This window comes from Elaeis guineensis, chromosome 15, assembly GCF_000442705.2.
Source record: "Elaeis guineensis isolate ETL-2024a chromosome 15, EG11, whole genome shotgun sequence".
Lineage (NCBI taxonomy): Eukaryota > Viridiplantae > Streptophyta > Magnoliopsida > Arecales > Arecaceae > Elaeis > Elaeis guineensis.
In genome coordinates this window covers 38,428,455-38,434,454 of record NC_026007.2, presented here as the reverse complement: position 1 = coordinate 38,434,454, position 6,000 = coordinate 38,428,455, and positions in this window count along the sequence as shown.

Here is a 6,000-nt window from a genome sequence, read left to right as displayed (position 1 = left end):
TTATGAAGAATAGATGTTGATTTAATTAAAAATTTAAGCACCAAAATATTAAAAAATTAATAAAAAATTTAATACATATTTTTTCTAATTTTTTAGAAAAAAATTGAAGCAAAAATTAAGTGAAAATACTCTAAAAAATAAATTTCATTACCTTCGATGCATGATGGACTGGTTGCTCGATCCATGGAGTCAGGGCACGGTCCATCAGAAATATTTCGTGGTCCACAGGTGCGGTCCACGATGGGCGGAGGTGATTTCATGCGATCCGACGATCTATGTTCATTCTGACCCAGATCGAACGGCTGACAGCTTTCCCAAGTATAATAAGGATTCCTAGGCACGATTTGATGGCCCAGATTTTATCTATCGCACGATCCAATGGCTGAGGATACTTCTGACTTTGAATAGGAATGATTTTGCGCCATCCAACGGCTGGAATTCCATCTGGAGTGCGATTGGACGGTCAGAAATGCATCCAACTTTGATAAGAATTAAAACACCAGGTTTTGGGCTGATCTAGGTGGTTCAAAGACAATCTGATGGCCAGAATTAATTTATACAAGTATAATATGATTTTTAAGGATTTTGGGACTCCTTTTGTGATCATAAAAAGATAAAAAATTCACTTATAAATAGGAGACCCGGGAATAAGTGTAGGGGGAAGAAAAAATCAGTAGAAAAGCAAGAAAAAATGAGAGAGAAAAATAAAAGAGATTTAGGGATCCAAGAGAAAAGATGAATATGGAGCTAGAGAGCTTGATGCATAGCTAAATCCTTTCAATCCAGGAATACGATGAAGCTTGTAAATAAATTTTTATTTTTTTTTTATATTTAATTTTTATGCAATAAAATTATACTTTTATTTTATATTTTTTTTTATTTTTTGAGGTATTGATCTAACCTACACGGCCTATACCCTCTATTGACGTGCCATGATCCTTGGATACAGTACATGCTTAGGAGAGATAGATCATGATATATTAGATTAAATCTTATATCTTGTAATTAAATTTAGATAGTTTATACTCTGATAAGATGAGCTGTGATCTATTGATATAGTCCGTACCCCTTAGAGATAAGCTATACTAATATCTTAATCATAAAAATTAATATTGCAACATAAGAAAAAAAAATCTAATTTGCATGATGGATTCAAAATTCTTGAATTATTTCTCTGACTTATTTTTTTTTATAAATTAATTTATATTTTTAATTTAATTTTTGCTATTCTATTTAATCCTTCTATAAATAATTCTCTTTTATTTTTTCTTAAAAAAAAGAAAAAGATAATCATCCTAGATCTTTGTGGAAACGATCCCTACTCACCCTATCTATATAGTTTGAGTTGATTTTTATTTTTAACTGCCTATGATAGTGATCAAATTTTGACGCCATTGTCGGAGATCTAGACACGATTATTTTTTTTATTAAATTTTTTTTTTATTCTTAGTTTCTTTTTATTTGCTTTCTAATTTGCTTAGTTCTTTAGTCAAACTTACTTTCTTTCAAAAAAAAAAATCTCTACATTGATACCTCATAATCTACTTAAAAAATTAGATACTTAATTATAAAATCTAAAAAGTAAAATAAATCAATTTACTTTTGACTAACTACCAAATCTGACCATCTTTTCTTCTTGCATTACATAAATCCATAAAACATCTTAAGGGCACAAACCCTAAACAAGATAAGATGGAGATTTTATCACCCTTTCTTGGCCCACAAACCATCATTTTGCATACTGCATTGACCTAAATCTTAACCTAAAATCAATTAGACGTTGGCCCCTAAGGACTCTCGAGCTCAATAGGACAAGGGATCCTAAGAGTTGCACCAGATTAGGATTAGTCAGTTTAATTGATGTCTAAAAAAGTGGTTCAGAGACTACATCCTGAAGGAAGATGATTATTTAATTGGTTCTATTCGCTTACCTGACCAACTCAGTTGGTGTCTAAGGAAAGCAACGGAGGGACCCCCACCAACCTTACACTTATCTGGCCAGTTTAGTGGTTAGTCTTTTACCCGGAGTGCTCAAAGGCAACCTTGACAGTTAGGAGCTGTCTAGATTTAGGGTTATTCTTAGCTAGAATTGTCTGCATAACTTGATTACTAACCTACAACCATTAACCCTAATTAAAATACTCTTCTCTATCGTCTCTCAATTTAGGACTCCTTAAGCTCTTATCTTTAGAATTCTCTTCTCATCTATCTCTCTTTCCTCTTCTCTTTTTAAAAAAAAATTACAAAAGTAACTATAAATTTTTAAATTTTTTCTTGGACAAGGATATCTGATCGATTAGTGAGAATAGATCCACCAAACCTTGCATCTAGTCCAGCAGACCTTAAGCCCACCATGGGTGAACCCGAATATGAACCTTGGGTATTAAAAGACCTTTGCTATCCAGTTGGGTCAGCCCAACCCTCATGTATCCGACTGCCACAAATTGATACCAATTTTGAAATTAAACTCCAGATCATAAACATGCTTCCTAAATTCACTGGAATTGAGGATGCATATATTTTTATGAGGAAATTTAAGGAAGTATGCGCTATGATGCGGCTTCAACAGCTCACTGAGGATACTGTAAAACTTAGATTGATCAACTTTGCCCTCAAAGATAGTGCCAAAAAATAGTTATACAGTCTTCCTAACCAATCCATAGCATCATGGGAGGGTTTTGTTAAAATGTTCTTGAAAAAAAAATTTCTACACCATAAGACTGTCAAATTTAGGAATGAAATTAACTAATTTTATCAATTTGGGGGTGAGTCTTTCTGAAAATGTTTTGATCATTTCAAGAACCTTTTAACCTAATGCCCACACCAGGAATTAAGATTTGGAGACTATGCCAAATCTTTTATGAGGGGCTAGACCCAAACTCTAGAACCATGCTAGAGTCAATGTCTCAGGGCCAGTTTATGCATAAGGAAGCCAATGAAGCCTGATAATTCTTAGAGGACCTAGTAGAAAAGAGCCTATAGTGGGAACTACAAGAGGTGCTATCCACTATGTATCTACATCCCTAGCTACAGAGGCCAAAATAGATACTATACTATGTAGGTTAGAGGCCTTAAAACTCAAGGGACACACCCAAGTAAATCAAGTTTCAACATCTACTTGCAATGGATGTAATACCACAGACCACATCATGGAAGAATGTCTCTTTTTGATGAATCCAACTAAGAATGAAGTAACACAGGTTAATGCTGCCTACTACAAATCTACAAATGACCCTTATGCACCAACGTATAATTCAGGATGGAGGAATCACCCTAACTTTTCTTGGTCACAAGGGTCAAATCCCAGTAGACTTGTCCTTAATCAATCCAATCAAAGGCCCACTCAACCATCAAATTATTCATAAGGCTTCAACAATGATCAAAGGCTTAATGCACTAGAAAAAGGGTTAGAGATTTTAATAAAAATCACTTCTAATAGTATAAAATTTAATAACCAAAAGCATAATTCACTAGAGAAAAGCTTTGAAGCCTTGACAAAAAATACAAACAATTTCATGCAAACCACGGGCCAACTTGTAAATTCAAACACCCAAGCCATTGTCCGTCTAGAAATGCAATTAAGTCAATTGGCTACCACCATCAGTGAAAGAAAAAAAAAAATGGCCAAGCCAATCTGAACCTAACCCAAGAGCCCAAATTGGTCAACAATCTCAACCTGAAGGTCGATTCAATCATGTAAATGTAATTCACACCTTAAGATCTGGGAGACAAATAGATAATCAAGTAGGTATAACTAAAAACCAAGAAGATCAACCAACTAAACCACAGACTGATCAGACCAAGTCTGACGAGCCTGAATCAACAGAGGTTGATGAGCCATCCAAGCCAATTGCAGAATCCATCACTAGGTTCAAGCAAGCTGAGACATCAACCACCAATCCTATAGCTCTTTTTTCAAATAGACTTAGGTCCAACAGACACTCAGCCCACATGGATCAAATCTTAAAGATATTCAAACAAGTGAAAGTAAATATTCCTCTACTAGAAATGATCCAACAAGTTCTCATTTATGCTAAGTTCCTCAAAGATCTATGCACAAAGAAGAAGACCACTAATGTTCCTAAGAAAGCTTTCTTGGCAGCTAGTGTGAGTTCATATCTTTCAAGCCACATGCCAGTCAAGCACAAAGATCCAGGATCCCCTACAATCTCATGTGTCATTGAAAAAACCATCATTGATAAGGTCTTGTTAGACCTAGAGGCTAGTGTGAATATCTTACCTTATTTGGTCTATAAGAAATTGGAGATAGGAGAATTAAAGCCTACAGAAATTATATTGCAATTGGCAGACCGAATAGTGAGAATCCCCAAGAGAGTTGTGGAGGATGTGCTAATCAAGGTCAGTGATTTCATTTATCCTATGAATTTTGTGATCCTAGAAACTGAACCAGTGTCAAATCCAAAAGTCACATCCCAGTCATCTTAGGTAGACTATTTTTAGCAACCACCAATGCCCTGATCAACTATCACAATGGACTCATGAAGCTTCCATTTGAAAACATGACCATTGATTTTAATATTTTTAATCTTGAAAATAAAAAAGACCAATTAGTCAATGTAAACCTGATCCAAGATGAGATTTATGAGCCTATTGATCTAGGAGAAGAAGATTTTGACCATAATCTCTGGTCAGACTTAGAATCTGAAATTGCTTATGAACTGTCCACATCCTATGACTAGCGAGTTCATCTACAATGGCAATCACCTATCAAATTACTTATAAAGATGAATTTTTTGAATGAACCAATTGAAGAAATTCAAGTCCAGGAGGTTAATACCCTACTTGATTCACCTCACCCATCTTACCCACTTGAATTTGTCAATCCAATATTTGATACGGGATAAGTGAGGTAGAATTAGTATGGTCTGGCTGAAGACGATAAACTTAGCACTCTTTGAGAGGCAACCTAAATTTTTTTATTTTATTTTAATTAATCTTTATTTTTTTAGGAATAAAAGACAGCTCTATGTGGAAGCATCTGTCAATAATTTGATCTGACTGAAGATAATAAACTTAGCACTTTTTTAGAGACAACCCAGTTCCAGCTTTTTCTTTCTTTTACATTTAGGTTAATCGAGGCTTGCTTCGTATCTTTTGTAGAGATTTGAAGATAAAATTGGCTAAGTTGAGGGGAGAACTAGTTTTGAAAAGACTTTTGGATTAGGTGACATCTCTTTTTTTCTTTCTCTTTTTATGCATCCTTTTTTTTTTACTCCATTGAAGACAATGTTGATTAAGTTAGAGAAAAGAATAATAAAATTTTTTTTAAATTTTTAAAGTCCTCAAGTAAGTTAGTATTTAGCATTTAAGTACCTGATTATACTTAAGAATCGAGTTAAATCAAGTATTTTTTTAAAAAAATTGATATATAGATTAGAGAGTTTGTGAGATATTGAGGGATTAAGTATTAAAAAAACTCAATAAAGAGTTAAGTTTAGAACTTAAACAGTTTTCTTTGAGTATCTCTAAATTTTTTTACTAGCATCAAAGAGGAGTTTACTTCTTATGGACTTGTGTAGGATAACTATACGTTTCTTCATATATTTAAAAAAAAATTTTTAAATACTTCATGCTGAGTAACCGGGCCTCTTTGCCTAAGCAAGCATTGAGTTTTACGTCAAAAGAAATATAGGACAAAGAAGCTTTGTTGTAAAGTTAGTTTTAACTCGTAGCTTGTTTGATTCAAACAAATAGGTCCGAGGGGTATTCTATACCTAGTGCCCTAAAGCCATCTGATTTGAAAGTCATTGGCTGAAAAGTCACTACATGGGTTAAACAGAAAGCTTAAGGGATTAAGACACTCAATAGGGATACAATATTAGAAAAAAAATTAATAAATAAAAGATGGAAGTAACAATATACTTGTCTATATGAAGGTAAATGATTTGGAGATAAAGATAAGAATAATTTAAAAAAAAAAGTTCAAAAAATATTTAGTATTCTTAGTTTAACTCTCATATTGATTAGTATTAATATTCC